This window comes from Oryctolagus cuniculus, chromosome 6, assembly GCF_051225735.1.
Source record: "Oryctolagus cuniculus isolate XC-2025 breed Fujian yellow rabbit chromosome 6, ASM5122573v1, whole genome shotgun sequence".
NCBI lineage: Eukaryota > Metazoa > Chordata > Mammalia > Lagomorpha > Leporidae > Oryctolagus > Oryctolagus cuniculus.
The window spans coordinates 67,558,177-67,576,449 of record NC_142872.1 but is presented as its reverse complement, the minus strand read 5'-3'; the positions used below and the strand labels follow the sequence as shown (position 1 = coordinate 67,576,449).

Sequence of the window (18,273 nt, the reverse complement as noted above, 5' to 3'; positions counted from 1 at the left end):
TATAAAACTGGATGGTTATTGAAATGTGAAATGTGGGAAATTTCTCATTTTCCAGAATCCCCTACTAGTAATTCAGAAAGTTCCTTGAAATGTGGAAAACTACTACTTTCTATGTGGCAAACTTTACTTGATACATTTTTGTAAGTGCTTTTACTTTTTTATATATCAAGGAAAAGTTTTGTAAAAATAGTAGGGGAAAGAATGATAGTTTCTGTTACTGAAGCCACACAATGGCAAATCCTGTAAATCTGACTGTTTAATGTAAAATCTCAGTGGTACAGACAAGAGATGAGACTTTAAAAAATTTTTGTTTTGTTATTTTTTTCCTGTTCTTTCTTTTTCTAGTGGTAAGCAAACTAGCAAAGCTTAAAGAAGAGAAATAATGAAGAGAGTACATCTTACAGACCAGGTGGAAATCTCAGTAAAGAACTGAGAGCTTAGTCTGCATTCAGATTGCAGTTTTTATGGATGTTGGGTGTCGGTCTTCTTTCTTCTCCCCCTACACCCTTTCTGGAATGTTTCTTGGTGGAGGGCTTTCTGGGTGTGGAATACCTCCCAGAACTTCATAATAATCCCCTTGGTGAAGGTCAGATAGATTCCCTTAAGCTGCCCCTAGGGAGAGGGCTGGGACCCACCAAACCCTCACCTAACCAGGTTATTAAACAGTGGCAAGACTTTTGCTATGTAAATGCTTGTTTTATTCCAAGGCTTAGTCCTTTGTTCCTTCAAACAGAAACTCTCATTTTTCTTCAGCCCCTCACACATGCACATAGACTCACACCTACCTAGCTATCCCAACATTCTCCCCTCAAGAGAAGCAGCCCATACTCTTATGGAATAACATGGATAAAGGTCAATTATCTGTATTTTTTTCAGAGATGGCATATGGGCCTAGAGCTGGTTATTGGTATTCTTCTCTTGCTGTCTGTCCTATGGTGTCCAGTCTAGTGGCCTGGAGAATGGTTACCTTGCATGGTCCAGAAAACTGGTGAAATCATTTGAAGGGACAGCTAGAAGCTCTATCTCATGACCATCTGGAACTGGATGGCTTATACTATGTTAGAGACAAAATAGATGAGAGCATTAAAGGCATATGGTCCAAAGATAGTCATCAGTACTATGGAACCTATAGGGTGAAGGAAGGGCAATATCCAGGATTTCCATGGCTAGATGTTAGTCCAAATCTTCCACCTGCTGGTTTGCTCCCCAAATGGCTGCAATGGTTGGAGCTGGACCTATCTGAAGCCAGGATTCAGGAGCTTCTGGGTCTCTCATGTGGATGCAGGTGCTCAAGGACTTGTGCCATCTTCTACTGCTTTCTAAGGCCATAGCAGAGAGCTGGATCAGAAGTGGAGCAGTCAGGACTCGAACTGGTGCCCATATGGTATGCCAGTACTACTGGCAGCAGCTTACGTGCTGTGCCATGGTGCCGGCCTCAAAAACATGTCTTTATAGAAGGACACAGACGCTCCTTTGGGCAGCAATTATTATGTCTAACTGCCTGTCTGTTTTGAAGGACTAGGTTTAAGCAACCCTAGTGCAGGGACCCCAATCATGGTAGCCTTTAACTCGACAAAGACTGTTTTGTTCTTTCCCAAAGGACTTGCTCTTGAGAGCCTGATACAGAGCCTGTTATAGGAGCTTTGCTATTTTCCTTTATCTAAGGATTCATAACATGTTAGTTGGAGCTATATTAAGTTTTTAGGTATAGGAATCTGCTACATGGGTTGTATTCTCTCTGGGGGCCAGTTTCTGTTCTCCTGGGTGAAGATAAGCCTCAAATAGTTTGTTTCCTATAGGGCAGTTTTACTTTTTTCATGGATACCCAGTCACCATTCTATTAGGAAGTTAAGAGTGCTACTCAAATGCCTATAATTGGAATCTCAAGTGGGAAATAGTCTAGCAAACCATCTACATTTTAAATCACCTCTCCACCCTGCTGAAGAGATTGGTTCTTTAGATTCCCTACAAAGGACTTGTCCAAATAGGAGCTGTCTATAAATCATTGTTTGGCAGTACTGTCCAGGTGAGGTGACCAACACAAGTCAGTGGATTTTCAAAAGCAAAAAGAGCAGGATTTCAGATTCTAGAGGTATGCAGATAAAGGCAGCATTAAGGTCTAACATGAGAAACTGGCCGCTCTGGGTATCTGGGTTAAGGAAGTATAAGGACTGCGGACACTAGATGGATCAGGACAACTGCTTCATTAATGAGCCTCAGGTCTTGGCAAAACTTAATAATGGCAATAGAAAAACACACGAAACCTTTCCCAAGATGCATAAAATTCTCATTATTTAGGTCAGTTACAATAGCACAGAGAAATATTTATTCAAAGGATTAGCACATGGAATCAGTATCTTTAAGCCTAGAAGACAAAACTCTTTTTTGATTTTTCCTTTTTTAATTATATAAAGAAAACAGATTTGATATATTTCATAGGTGCAGTTCTAAGAACATAAGTGTACTTCCCTCCCACCCCCTCTTTACCTCTACCAAACCCCCTCTTTCCCTCCCTTCTCTTTTTATTAATTTTTGCAAAGACATAATTTAATCCACTGTGAAATCGTAGGCTTAATTCATCACAAACAATAATATTCAACAATTAAAAATTAGGAAAACAACAGTTCCACAGGAGTAAAAACAAGGGCTAAAAACAACAATCATATCACAAGATGTCTGCTTCTTTCTTTCTTTTTTTAAAGATTTATTTATTTATTTGAAAGTCAGAGTTACACAGAGAGAGGAGAGGGAGAGAGAGAGAGGTCTTCCATCCGATGGTTCACTCCTCAATTGGCCGCAATGGCCAGAGCTGCTCCGATCTGAAGGCAGGAGCTGGGAGCTTCCTCTGGGTCTCCCATGTGGGTGTAGGGGCCCAAGGACATGGGCCATTTTCTACTGCTTTCCCAGGCCATAGCAGAGAGCTAGATCGGAAGTGGAGCAGCCAGGTCTCAAACCGGCGCCCATATGGGATGCCGGCGCTTTAGGTCAGGGCGTTAACCCCGCTGTGCCACAGTGCTGGCCCCAAGGTGTCTGTTTCATAACACAACATTTTAAGTATTGAACCAACCATGTTTTGTTAAAAGACATAGCTCCATAAATACAATTGCAAATATTTTCAGAGAATTACAACTGGATAACAAAAATACTTAAAATAGATGTTCACAATAACTCAGAAATTACAGCATTTTAGAAAGGACAGCAGAGTTTTTAAGTTTATCATTTCAGGCCTCAGGACCTGCAATGGAGGCTGTAGTGATCAGAGAGCTCTGGGTTTAGCAAGTTTAATAAGGCATATATTGGCCCCAATTGTAGAACAGAAGTATCTTAAACAGTGTGGCAGAGAAAGTTCCATATTTCAGCAAGCAAGAAAATGGGTAGCCTTTGAGTCAGAAGGGCCAGGGGATCCCACTCTTGCTAGTCTAGAACAACTTAATAGAGAAATAGAACACATGGCCTACAGGGATCTGGTGGTGGCTAAAAATAGCAGTTTAATATGAACCATGTTGTCAGAATGGTGGCAAAGGAGAAAGGGAAAATGAGGCATGTGGCACTCTTCAGCAGGGAAGGCCAACTGAGGGCAGGCAGTGGGCCTTGGCTGCCAAACAGTCTCAACACTTGCCCTACTTCCCAGCATTTAGTACAAAGGAGACAGGGTAGTGAACAGATCCTTGGCTGTTCAGGCAAATGGATAGGACCAAGAGGGCCCAGGTTGAGTTAGAAAGGGAGTAAGTTGCCTTGGCCTCTTGTAGGAACTTCCTTTTGCAGGAGTGTGACAGAGACTTTGAATGAGGCAGAGCAGGCTATGGCCAAGGTGGCTAGATTAAAAGAAAGTGGGCAAGCCCCTGTCTCCATAAAATATTGGCAAAGACTTTGATTGCCACTTGACAAGGAAGGAGAAGGGCTGGAAGTAGACTCCTCAGAACGTGGTTGCTCAGAACTTACCACTGGTTCTCTTCAGTGCCCCATATTGGGCACCAAATATGTTACCAGGGATCAGTTGCTTGGGGAGAATTCATATGTGAGACACAGAGTAGTAGTATGCATGCTAACTAGTTTAATGAAGAGAAATATGGAAGCGAGTACACCTGACAGACCTGGCAGGAATATCAGTAAAGAACTGAGAGTCTGTCTTATAATGTCTACCAGATTAATAATATGTTAGTGAAGAGTAGATAAGAATAAAATCATGGCCGGTGCTGTGGCTCACTTAGCTAATCCTCTGCCTGTGGTGCCGGCACCCCAGGTTCTAGTCCTGGTTGGGGTGCCGGGTACTAGTCCCGGTTGCTCTTCTTCCAGTCCAGCTCTCTGCTGTGGCCTAGGAGGGCAGTGGAAGATGGCCCAGGTGCTTGGGTCCCTGCACGCATATGGGAGACCAGGAGGAAGCACCCGGCTCCTGACTTCTGATTGGTGCAGTGCCGGCCATGGCGGCCATTAGGGGAGTGAACCAACTGAAGGAAGACCTTTCTCTCTGTCTCACTCTCAATTTCTATAACTCTGTCTCTCTCACTGTCTAACTCTGCCTGTCAAAAAAAAAAGAATAAAATAATAAGCTTATGAAATTTTAGTTTTGATATTTTGAAAAAGTTTCAAAGAATTTTGAATTGAGAAACTAAGCAGAATGTACCAAAATTTCAATGACATGTAATGTCAAAGTTAAGGTAAGCTCCCAATATTTTATTGACTAAAAATCACAGCAATTAAACTAAGTATCAATAAAAATAAAAAAATTTTTATTGAGTAAAAGTCACAATAGTTTTCATTTATTTACATTTTATTTGAAAGAGAGACAGAAGGATAGGTATAGATATTCCATTTGCTGGTTCATTCCCCAAATGCACACAAAAGCCAGGGTTGGACCATGCCAAATTCACAAGTCCAAAATTCCATCTTGGCTTCTTACATGGGCGGTAGGGAGCCCAGGACTTTTTTTTAAAGATTTATTTATTTATTTGAAAGTCAGAGTTACACAGAGAGAGGAGAGGCAGAGAGAGAGAGAGGTCTTCCATCTGATGGTTCACTCCTCAATTGGCCGCAACTGCCAGAGCTGTGCTGATCCGAAGCCAGGAGCCAGGGATTTCTTCCAGATCTCCCATGTGAGTGGAGGGAGCCCAAGGACTTGGGCCATCTTCTACTGCTTTCCCAGGCCTTAGCAGAGAGCTGGATCGGAAGAGGAGCAGCTGAGACTAGAACCGGTGCCCATATGGGATACCGGCACTTAAGGCCAGGGCATTAACCCACTGTGCCACAGCGCTGGCCCTGGAGCCCAGGACTTGATCCTTAATCTTCTGCCTCCCCGAATGCACAGTAGCAGGAAACTGTATAAGAAGCAGGGGTGTTAGTACTCAAACTAGTCATACTGATAGGGGATTTGGGTGTCCCAAGAGGTAAGTGAAACACTGAATCAAATACCCTCACCATTACATAGCTTTTTGTAGTCACAAAAAGGAAAAGATCTGTTGCATAAAAATCACTTGCAGAATGAAATCGCCATATTAAGGCTGGAAATAGATACAATAAAATATCAAAACAGCTAAAGGAAAATAAATATTTTGGGAACATTAATATTTCAAAATATTGATGAACTTCAAAAACAATATAACTGAGGAAACATAAACAAAAACAATATTCCCTTATAGTGAACAACTTATTATTCTTTTTATAAACACATTTTGTTTATTGGGTGTTGTCTTTTTTAAACAGTTTTTTCTAAAGATTTTATTTATTTACTTGAAAGTCAGAATTACAGAGAGGCAGAGGAAGGAGAAATTGAGAGAGAGAGAAAGAAAGAGAAAGAGAGAGAGAAGAGAAGAGAAGAGAAGAGAAGAGAAGAGAAGAGAAGAGAAGAGAAAATTCCATCCATAGGTTCACTCTCCAGATGGCTGCAATGGTCAGAGCTGAGCAGATCCAAAGCCAGGAGCATGGAGCTTCTTCTGGGTATCCCACATGGATGCAGGGGCCCAAGGACTTGGCCATCTTCCACTGTTTTCCCAGGTCATAGCAGAGAGCTAGATCGGAAGTGGAGCATCCAGGACTCAAACTGGTGCTCTTATAGGAATTCTGGTAGTGGGATCATTGAGAAGCAATGACTTGAACAACCCTGGTAGCGGGATCATTTGAGAAGCAATGACTTGAACAACCCTTGCCTTGACTGTCAAGGAACAGTTTTTTTTTCTTCTTCATATTATTTGTTGAACTCTTAACATAGAGTTAATCATATGTGTATAAAGTTGATTGAAACTAGACCTCAGTAAAAAATACATGTGTGAATAATAGAAGGAGAAGGAAGTTTGTAACCATAAAGCTGTATAGTTCTGCATACATTCCTATGGACTTCTAATTTTGAGAACTTGCCATAGGATCCCAAATCCCATTAAACTGGGTGGTAAAAATGCCATCTTAAGTGTTAAAGTGACCATATTAAGTGTTAACATGATCATATAAATAGGATTAAGTGTTAAAGGGATAAATATAAGTAAGATCAAGTGCCTGGTAATAATAATAGACAGAAAAAAGGAGAGATATTTCAACATGGGAAGCAGGCCACACAGCAGACTCATAGAATGATAATTTCTCTAAACAGCACTCTGATCTCAGAATCAGCCCTTAAGGCATTCTTGTCTGCCTGAAAAGCCCATGAGAGCATTTCAGGCATGTAAAGCCAAGACACTGTGGCAAAAATGTCCTACATGAAGGATCTCTGTGAGTGAGACCCCAGTGGAAAGAAGTGGCTATCAAAGAAGGATGTACTTTTCTCTGAAGGGAGGAGAGAACCTCCACTTTGCTTTGTGGATTCAAAAGGCATCCATATCCTTGGTGGCTCATGTCAAGCGCCTTGGGTGATCACTGATGTCACATAATAAGAGTGTTAATTTTTAAATTAACAACAGGATTCACTCTGCACTTAAACTTCCCGTGCAGGACTTCTATCCTCAATAAATTGTGTTATGAGAATTAACTGTACAACTTTTTCTCAAATGATTTTTTTATGTTGAAATCTTTACTTAGTATAGAGTTGGTCTTCTGTGTACAAAGTTAATTGAAAATTAATCTTAATGAAGAATGGGACTGGGAATGGGAGAGGCAGGAAGAGGTGGGATGGGAGTGAGGGTGGGAGGGCAGGTATAGTTAGAAGAATTACTATATTCCTAAAGTTGTACTTATGAAATTTGCACTTATTAAATAAAAGATTTCTTTGGGAAAAAATTTGAAAGCAAAATAAAATTTCCACTTATGCACACAAAAATTTCCATACTATTTTTCATAGTGAAAATACCAATATATATTCCTATTAACAGTGTATAAATGTTCCTCATTCTCTACATTCTTGTAGGCACTTGTTATTTTCTGTATTTTTTTAATAATAGACATTCTAACATAGGTTAGGTGATATTGTAGTTTTGATTTTCATTTCCCTGTGGCTAGTTATATTGAACATTTTAATGTATTTTTTGAACATTTGTGTTTCTTCTTTGGAGAATGCTATTAATTTCATTGGCTCATTTATTAATGATTGTGTTTTTTTGTTGTTGAGTTTTTTGAGTTACTGATATCTTCTAGATATTAATCCTTTGTCAGATAAGTAGCTTGAAAGTATTTTACCAATTCTATTGGATGTGTTTTTACTATATGGATTGTTCACTTTGCTGTGTATAAAACAACTCAGTTTGATATAATCCCATATGTTTAGCTATTCCTTTGTTGCCTGTTCTTTGGTGGATCTTATCCAAAAATCATGGCCTACACAAATAGCACATTTTCAGACCCTGGTAAAGTAAATAAAAATGCTCATACCTAAGGGAGTATTTTGAAATTAGTATTCAATTAAGTGTGCTTCCATCACAGTTCTTTCCATATTTCCCAGATGAATTATAGTATAAATGCTTCATCTGATGATATTTTTTCTTTGTAGGATTTTGTGTATTTTAGTTGTTATAATTTTATTTTTATTCATGCCATTTGACTTAAACCTGAAAAGTTGTCAGTCTTAATTATTGTATTCTTTTGATCTCTCAATTCTTTTTAAAATATTTATTTATTTTATCTGAAAGGCAGAGTTACATAGGAGAGCAGGAAGGAGAGAGAGAGAGAGAGAGAGAGAGAGAGAGAGAGAGAGGTCTTTCTTCCACTGGTTCACTCCTCAGATGACCTCAATGACCAGGGCTGGGCCAGCTGAAGCCAGGAACCAGAAACTTCATCTGGGTCTCACATGTGGTACAGGGCCATCCTCCACTGCCTTCCTAGGCACATTAGTAGGGAGCTGGATCAGAAGTGGAGCAGCTGGGACTCGACCAGTGCCCATATTGGATGCCAACACTGCAGCCATGCCAAATCGCCAGCTCCAATCTCAGTTCTTTTTAACAGCATCTCCTTTTTATTAAGTTTTATTTGTGACAATATGGTGAATTTTACCAAAATTATATTTGATTTAATTTTCTCACTTGTATTAATGACTTAGTGTGATCATTTTTACAAACAATTAGGTTATCATTTTCATTTCAGGTCTAAATTAGTATCATTTGAGTATGACTTTATATGGTACAAAGATAAATGTAACTGTGACTTGTTGAGTATACATTGTATCCCCATTTTTAGACTCATGAGAGCTGACAGCATACATTAATATTAGTAGTAGTGGATTGTGTAGAGGAGAGCATTGTAGAAACTGAGGAAACAGGTGAGGCCAAGTTTGTTAGGGCCTCGAATCATTGAGATTTCACTCCTGTTCTAAGATAGATATCTATTGTAAGGATTTGTGCAAAGGGTTTCAAGTGTGAGGACTTCTGATGCTTCTTCAAGCCTCTAATGAAAAAGAAGGAAATTGTTTGACATTGTAGAATTTACCGGTAGTAATTCCACTCAAACATTCATAGCTTTTAAAAAATTTTTATTGGAATATAGCATCCTTTCCAGGAATGCACCCAACTGTACAGATAAATGTGTTTTTATACCTTTTACAAACTCATTGCCAATACCCAAATTATTCCACTTACATGTTCATTGCTTTTTAAAAAATTATTGAAATATAGTATGTGTACTAAAATGCATATAAGTGAAAAGATAACTGTTTTTGTCCTCCTCTCATACTGATAACCAAACCCAAATTAAGAACAGAATTTTACTAGTCCCCCAGAGTCCTCACCAATCTCCTTCCCTTCATTTTTTAAGAGTTGGTATAATTCAGTGAAGCAATATTTATAACTTTTTAACAAGTGATACGTTGTCCACACAAATTTTATACTGAAATATTAACTATCACAAATAAGAGAAAGCATGTGATAGCTGTCTTTTTGAATCTCACTTATTTCACATAAAATACTGATCTCAAGTTGCATCCATTGCCAGGATTTCATTCATTCTGTGGCTAGTATTCAGTCATGCACATATGCCTCAGTTTCTTTATCCAGCCATCAGTTTTAGGACATCTGGGTTGATTCCATGTCTTAGGCATTGTGTATTGAGCTGACGTAAACATGGGAGTAGAAGTAATTCCTTCATGTGCTGATTTCATTTCTGTTGTATATAGTGGGATAGCTGGATCCTATGGTAGATCTACTTTTAGTTTTCTGAGGAATCTCCATTCTGTTTTCCATAATAGTTGTACATATTTGCATTCCAAAAGACAGTGTATTAAGGTATGTTTTTCTCTATATCCTTGCTGACATTTTTACATTTTGTTTTTTGGATAATAGCCTTTTTAAATTTTTTAAAAAAGATTTATTTGTTTATTTGAAATACAGAGTTAGAGAGAGAGGCAGAGACAGAAAGAGAATGTCTTCCATCCACTGTTTCACTCCCCAAATAGGAGCTGGGCCGATCTGAAGCCAGGAGCCTGGAGCTTCTTCCGGGCCTCCCATGTGGGTGCAGAGGGCCAAGGACTTGGACCATCTTCCATTGCTTTCCCAGGCCATCGCAGAGAGCTGGATTGGAAGTGGAGCGATCAGGACTTGAATCGGGGCCGATATGGGATGCTAGCACTTCAGGTGGCAGCTTTACCCACTGTGCCACAGCGCCGGCCCTGGATAATAGCCTTTTTTTTAAAAGGATTTATTTATTTATTTGAAAGTCAGAGTGACACAGAGAGAAGGAGAGGCAGAGAGAGAGAGAGAGAGAGAGAGGTCTTCCATCCGCTGTTGCACTCCTCATATAGGAGCTGTACCGATCCAAAGCCAGGAGCCAGGAGCTTCTTCCGGGTCTCCCATGTGAATGCAGGGATGATGGGCCATCTTCTGCTTTCCCAAGCCATAGCAGAGAGCTGGATTGGAAGTGGAGCAGCCAGGACTCAACCCAAATGGGATGCTGGCACTGTAGGCGGTGGCTTTACCCACTACACCACAATGCTGGCCCAGATAATAGCCTTTTTAAATGGGGTGAGGTGATACCTCATTGTGGTTATTTGCATTTCCCTCATGGCTGGTGATCCGGAGCATCTTTTCATATGTCTGTTGGCCATTTGTGTTTCATCATTTGAAAAATGACTAATCATATCCTTTACTCATATGAAACTTATATAAGTTAAAGAAAATATAAAAAATAACAAAGATTTATTTATTTATTTGAAAGGTAGAGTTATAGAAAGGTGTGTATATATATATATAGAGAGAGAGAGAGAGAGAGAGGTTTTCCATCTGCTGGTTCACTCCTAAAATTGCTGTAATGGCCAGAACTGGGCCAATTTGAAGCCAGGAGCCAGGAGCTTTTTCCAGGTCTCCCACATGGGTGCAAGGGCCCAAGGACTTGGGCCATCTTCTACTGCTTTCCTAGGCCATAGCAGGGAGCTGGATCGGAAGTGGAGCAGCTGGGACTCGAACTGGCACCCATATGAATTGCTGGCACTGTAGGCTGCAGCTTTAGCTGCTATACCTCAGCTCCAGCGCCTTTTGCTTGTATCTTAACTGGATTGTTTGTTTTGTTGTTGTTGAGTTTCTTGAACTCCTCCATATTCTAGATATTAATCCTTTATCAGATGCATATCTTGGAAGTATTTTCTCCCATCTGTCAGTTGCCTCATCACTTTGTTTCCTTTGCTGTGCAGAAGCTTCTCAGCTTGATGTAATCCCATTTGTCAATTTTTGCTTTTATTGCCTATGTTCTGGGGTCTTATTTAAGAAGTCTTTTTGATACTTCAGTAAGTTATTAAATGTTGCAAATTAATCAGGGAATAAACTGAATTAGGGCTAAATCTATTATTTAAGCAATATAAAACTGATTAAGCAAGAAATTAACACTTTACTTAGTTTATTAATAAACAGCAGTGTATGTATGCACGAGGAGAGAAAGTGAATTTATGATGTACTGTTTTTCAAAGCACATATGTTTCATGGAATTCAATAAAATTACATTGATAGACTTATTGTTAAGTTGAAAATACTGTTAAGTCAATAATGCTTCTATTATAATCTAGGCGCGGCTCACTAGGCTAATCCTCCGCCTGCGGCGCCAGCACACCAGGTTCTAGTCCCGGTCAGGGCGCCGGATTCTGTCCCGGTTGCCCCTCTTCCAGGCCAGCTCTATGCTATGGCCCGGGAGTGCAGTGGAGGATGGCCCAGGTCCTTGGGCCCTGCACCCGCATGGGAGACCAGGAGAAGCACCTGGCTCCTGCCTTTGGCTCAGTGCAGTGCGCTGGTCGCAGTGCGCTGGCCGCAGCGGCCATTGGAGGGTGAACCAACGGCAAAGGAAGACCTTTCTCTCTTTCTCTCACTGTCCACTCTGCCTGTCAATAAAAATAATCTATCTACCCATTGTCCTATCTGAGCAACATAGTACACATTAGAGTATTCATCATTTACCCTTGTGGTTTTGTGGTTGACTGGGAGCTATGGCTCACTGCTGCTGCCAGCATAATGAGAGACTATTGTATGACATATTGTTACCCATAAAAAAATCAAAATTCAGCATATGTTTTCTACAGAATTTCTGTAATCTCCATTCCATCCTAAGTTTGAAATATCATAGGTCAAACTGTCACAAGTCTAGGACTATTTATATATACCTTAGATTTAAATTTTATTAACACAATTTCATAATGTAGTTTATAAAATAATAACATAAATGTTTTATCAGGTATTTGTGAGACACCATCAACATCAAGTGGATGATACTGAAGAAAGTCATTCCATATCTCAGGTTTCACTGGATGTTATAACAAGTTATTGCCTTAACTTAAATGGTGAGATACAGAATATGAAGAAGCAATTAAGAGAAATTGGAAGACAAGTATGTATGAAATTTCAATATATCAATAGTAATTCTAGGCTGGCGCCGCGGCTCACTAGGCTAATCCTCCAGCTTGCGGCGCCGGCACACCGGGTTCTAGTCCCGGTCAGGGCACCGGATTCTGTCCCGGTTGCCCCTCTTCCAGGCCAACTCTCTGCTGTGGCCAGGGAGTGCAGTGGAGGATGGCCCAAGTGCTTGGGCCCTGCACCCGCATGGGAGACCAGGAGAAGTACCTGGCTCCTGCCATCACATCAGCGTGGTGTGTCAGCCGCAGCGCGCTGGCCGCAGCGGCCATTGGAGGGTGAACCAATGGCAAAGGAAGACCTTTCTCTCTCTCTCTCTCACTGTCTACTCTACCTGTCAAAAAAAAAATAGTAATTCTATAGCTAAGTAGGTAATATAAGTGTTTTAGGACAGGAATTTTAGTAAATATAATTTTCTTTTATATTTTTGTTATAATTTTAGTTCAATTTAATCTTTATAATGCGATTTTTTTAAAGCTTTCATTCTGCCATTTTTAAAGAATTACATTATTTTCAAAGTAATATTTACTCCTTGGAAAGTTGAGAATTGTGCATGATTCCTCCTAGAAGTTGAGAGGCTTTATTTTCTTTTAAACAGTATTTTTAGTGATATCTCTATTGCCATGGTGAGGGAAGCCAGATTTAATTGGAGGGTAGTGTTTAATGGTATGCTCCAGACAATTCTCTTACTTGTTATCTTAAATTTTTTTTTTTGGCAGTAAAAATAGTCTTTTACTCCAACCCACACCCCCACGGCCCCCGGACACTCATCCCCTCTCGTTCCCACAGCAACAGTTACAATCAGAAAAAAATAAGTTTCAGGGGGCAGGATTTGGAGGAGGGGGGAGGGGATACACGTAAAAACAGTTAGATCACGACAGGAATCGTTCAAAGTTGGGATTCCGCTCAGTCGTCCTCGTCTCCCTCATCTTCCGGCTCTCATTTCCACTTCTGACCCCTCTCTTCCTCACCGCCGTCTTCCTCCTCCTCCTCATCCACCTCCCCGTCTTTGTAACCTTCTTCATCCTCCTCCTCATCTGCACTCACGTCCTCCTCTTCACCCTCCTTCTCCTCTCCTCCTCCTCGTCTTCCACTACCTGAGCATCTTCGTCAAACAACTTCTCTTCCTCATCCTCCTCTTCGTCCTCCTCCTCCTCGTCATCATCCAGGCCCTCCACGTAGCCCTCCGCATCCGAGTCAGAGGCCTCCTTGTCGTCCCGGTCGTAGCCGTCAAGGTAGGTGAGCTGCGGGAAGAGCTCGAACACGTTTTCCCGGTAGTCGTTCAGGTTGGTCACCTCGCAGTTGAAAAGGTCTAAGCTCTTGAGGTTTTCTAACTTTTTCAGGGCCTCTATCGTGCTGAGATCTTTAATTTTGTTGTCGCTTAAATTTAGATGCGTGAGGTTCGGACACTTTTCTGCCAACACGTCCAGGCCCCCTGAGATTCTGTTATCACTTAGTTCGAGCTTCTTGAGTTTGTATCTTCACTTTTATGAATGGCTGCAGAAAAAGTATTTTATTTGATAGATTTCAGAATAATTTGGACAGAAAGTCCATTATATTTTTCTCCAAAATCTAAATGTTTTCAACTAACATAAAATTTACCTGAAAAATGGGGATTTCTTTCCTTTACCTTTCCTTTTGTATATGTCATAAAAGTATATAAATATCCAGATCATGAATAGTATATATACCTAAAGTAGAGGATTAAGAAAATTATCTAGATCTTGCCACTGAATTTTTAAAGAAACAGCTAATTGAGCTATATGAGGGTTTCATAAAGTTTATGGGAAATGTATCCTATGAAAAACTATGCACAGACTTAAAAAATGTGTACACCAAAGTTAATTGAAAGTGAATCATAATGGAGAATAGGACTGGGAAGGGGAGAGGGAGGAGGAGGAGGGGTGGGAGTGTGGGTGGGAGGGCGGGTATGGTGGGAAGAATAACTATATTCCTAAAGTTGAACACATGAAATTTGTATTCCTTAATAAAATAAATATAAAATATACACCAATATCAACTTAACCTTGAGGCCTATTTTCTCATGGACTTTAAAATTACTGTAGTTTATGTCACATGTCATATATTTCTCTCATTTCTCTATTAAGATTCAGTGCCCTGTATATAGTATAGTCCCAGAGTTGTGTATCCATTACCACAATCAATTTTAGAACATTTTTATCTCCTTGAGAAGAAATCCTTTGTCAATTATTCATCACCTTGAGTTCCTCTATCTTCTCCATCCTAGGCAATCACCAATCTATGTTGTAGCTCTAAAGAGTTTCCTATTCTATAAAAGAGTTATACAGTATGTAGTCGTTTATGACTGGCTACTTTCACTTCACATATTTTTAGTGTTCAGGTTGTGGCATCTATCAGTATTTCCTTTTTTTTTGTCAAGCAATCTTCTATTATATATTTACATTTTATTCTAGAAATTAGTCTATTTTATATATTTTATTCTATTATAATTTGTTTTGTAGTAATAAAATATTCTCTATATAAGAATAGAATCCTGCCATATGAGTTATCCATTAATCAGTTTGTGAACAGTTAGCTTGTTTCTACTTTTTTGACTTTTATTAATAATGCTGCTATGAACATTTATTTCTGAGTTATTGTGTGGACATAAATGTTTATGTCTTTGCCATTGCATTTTAGAAAACTGTGAGATTTTTGCTCAGTTTCCCCATATCTCCACCTTATGCTGCCTTTTTTTCCTTTTCCTTTCTATTTATATATCCTCATTCATTCAGACCCAGCTCTGAAGTTTCTTTTCTAATGAAGATTTCTGTGACACTTTTGACTTTTATAAACCTTATACTTTTTGGTACTTGTCATCTAGTTTGTCCACAAAAATCTAACTCTTAATTTTATATTGACTTTATTTAGCTGTGTGACAGATAATATTGTCTAAGTTTTCTATGTATTTGCTTAAGGGGAAGTTTCTGATATGCATGTCACCTATCTTTATGTAGATTAAAATGTTTTATTTTACAACTGCTTTGGTAAAACTAAGTACTTTGTACCATACCACTTATTTCTTCTTTGAGACATCTACAAAACATTATGAATAAAGCTTTTGCATAAAGCTTTTATTCCAATTTCTTTTTAAGTAATCAAATATAAAGTTTAAAGCACTTAGTTATAGCTGAGGAGAATTGTTCTATGAAATACTCATGCTTTACTTGCTCTGAGAAAAAACTAACTTTATTTTTTTTAATGTAGCCCAAACTGGGATTTATCATTTAAAAGCTTCTTCACAATTTGAAAGCCACAGTTTTTCTTATATAACGAAGCATGGATCCTTACTCAGAATCCTTGTTAAAGCAAGCCAGGAATGAATTGATTTCAAAAACTTAATTTAGCAGTAGATTTCTGATATTTTCAGTTCAATGGCCTTAGCCTGTTTAACTAATGGTCATGGAAGGTGAAAGGTATGTGCTTCTTAATCTGGGAGTGGTGTTTACATTTTATCACATGGTCATTGACCACTGAGCAGCACAGAGAGCAAATAATCTATAAATTACAAGTTGAAAAAAGTACAATGAAATAATAGAATTATGAAAGTTTTATGAAGAACTGAGAATGTATACTGGGCTTCATGCTCTGAATTTCCTGCCACTTTCAACAGTGTGAAGAAGGACTCAGTCCAACTTGTATAAGGACACTTCCACTTGTATGCCACCTGTCTAAAATGTCAAATTTTATTTGAACATGAAATTAATAACAGTAAAGCTAATAGGAGATGTAGATCATAGGTATCATATATTCTTCTGAGTTCTTTATATATATTCCTTAATTTAATTCTTCAAAGTCAGAGAGATACTATTATTATCTTCATTTTGCAGATGAATAAACTGCCATGCAGGAAGTTAATTGCTCAAGATGAGGGAGGTAGTAACTAGTGAAGCTGGAATACAGACCTTGATATTCTGGTATTTTAACTTCTATAATCCCTAGAATAGCCATGGTCATTCACATATGTGAATATTTAAAATTATACTTTGTATGGTGTTCTTGGATTTGAAAACTTTAATTTCCTTTCTCCATTAGGCCAATTTTGTAAATTTGAATATCTGTTGAAATAAGATTGAAAAAGATGTCTAATTTTGTGTTATATGCCTAGAGCAAGAATCTATGAACTTTTCTCTATTAGACCAGATTATTTTAGATTTTGGGTCAGAGACATTTATTGCCAAAACTCAACTCTGCAATTACAGCACAAAAGTAACCATGAACAACATACAAATGAAATATGTTTGCTGTGTTCCAATTAAATGAGAACTGTGTGCCCACCAATGAGCACTTTTGTACCATGTACTAGTGAAGTGTGTGGATTTTTAAAAAATTCTTTGTTTTAGTTCCAAGAAGCAGAAGATGGACAGAAAGAGGTGGCAGAATATGCTGAAAAGATGGAAGATCGTCTGCAAAAGTAAAATTCTAAGTACCATGCAAAATTCCAACCTGAATATTTGTGAAGTACTCACACCATGTACTATGAAAATAATATCAAATATGACAATAAATCAGTGTATGTGAAGCTAGGGGAACATTTTGTCCTTAAGCTACTTTGAAACATATAGTTTTTGCACATTATTCTGAGTTTTACATATTATCCACAAAACACAAGAAATTTTGATGTATTGGTCCAATCACTTACTTTACTGATTTTTAAGAATTTACATAATAGGCCGGCGCCACAGCTCACTAGGCTAATTCCCCACCTGTGGTGCCAGCATACCGGGTTCTAGTCCCAGTCGGGGCACCAGATTCTGTCCCAGTTGCCCCTCTTCCAGGCCAGCTCTCTGCTATGGCCCAGAGTGCAGTGGAGGATGGCCCAAGTTCTTGGGCCCTGCCACCCGCATGGGAGACCAGGAGAAGCACCTGGCTCCTGCCTTCGGCTCAGCGTGGTGCGCCGACTGTAGCGCGCCGGCCGCAGCAGCTTTTGGAGGGTGAACCAACGGCAAAAGGAAGACCTTTCTCCCTGTCTCTCTCTCTCACTATCCACTCTGCCTGTCAAAAAAAAAAAAAAAAGAATTTACATAATAACACCTTCAGATTTTTTTTCATAATTTATGTGTTTCTATAAATTGACACGTGAGATTAATTATTTCAAAATATGCATTTTAGGCTTGAACAGGAAAACTTTATGTTGCAAGATACAGTAAAAAAGCAAGCAGTGAAAATTGAACAGCTGCAGAAAAACCTGTTCAACCCAAGTTCAGTAAGTCAGTTCTTCAATTTTTGTCATACACAAAGGACAAGTAAGAGACTGTAGAATATTTCAGATATGAAATATTTTATTAGTAAATAAAGTTACTGTATTCATATGGATACTACTTGATACATGGTATGTAAATCCTCTTAGCTTCATAGAAGAGTTTGACTCAATAGATAAAATTAATGATTTTAATAGGATTTTAATTTATTTAAAAATTTTTAATTTTAATTTTTAATTAGTTTTTAACAGATTCAACATGATTTGTAGATACAATTCTAAAACTTAGGTATTCCCTTCCTCACTCTCCCCTCCCTCTTCCATCTTCTCTCTTTCTTCCTTTCTTCTCTATTTTTTAGTTTTTGAGGTAACATATTTTAAAATTACATGGCAGTAAAAAATTACATTACAGTAAAAAGGCTTAGTACTTCACTAAATAAGAATTTTATCAATTAATAGCAAAAAAGATCCTAGTTTAGTGGGACTGTGGGCAATAATTAAACAGTAAAATGACCATTTCACTCATATACAGAAAATTTTAAAGCAATCACAGATCATTAAATCTAAAGTAGTATAGCATTCCTCTCTATTGGTTTGACTAAGGTATTAAAGTTTTTTCTAATTTTTTATTATTTAAGGTGAACAAATTTCACATATACAGATTTAGGAGCATAGTGATAACTTTCCGTCCTACTCTGTCCTGCCCATGCTTCTACCCTACTCTTTCCTTTATTAGTCTTTATTTTAATTTTTACAATGACAAGCTTTCAGTTTATTTTATAATCATAACCTTAACCCTCCACTAAGTAAAGGATC

At 38.6% G+C, this 18,273-nt stretch overlaps 1 pseudogene; it reads right to left on the bottom strand.

Annotated features, from left to right (window-relative positions):
• Positions 1–12,999: 12,999 nt before the first annotated feature.
• LOC108178962 (acidic leucine-rich nuclear phosphoprotein 32 family member A pseudogene) overlaps positions 13,000–18,273 on the bottom strand; it is a 100,841-nt pseudogene continuing 95,567 nt past the window's right edge.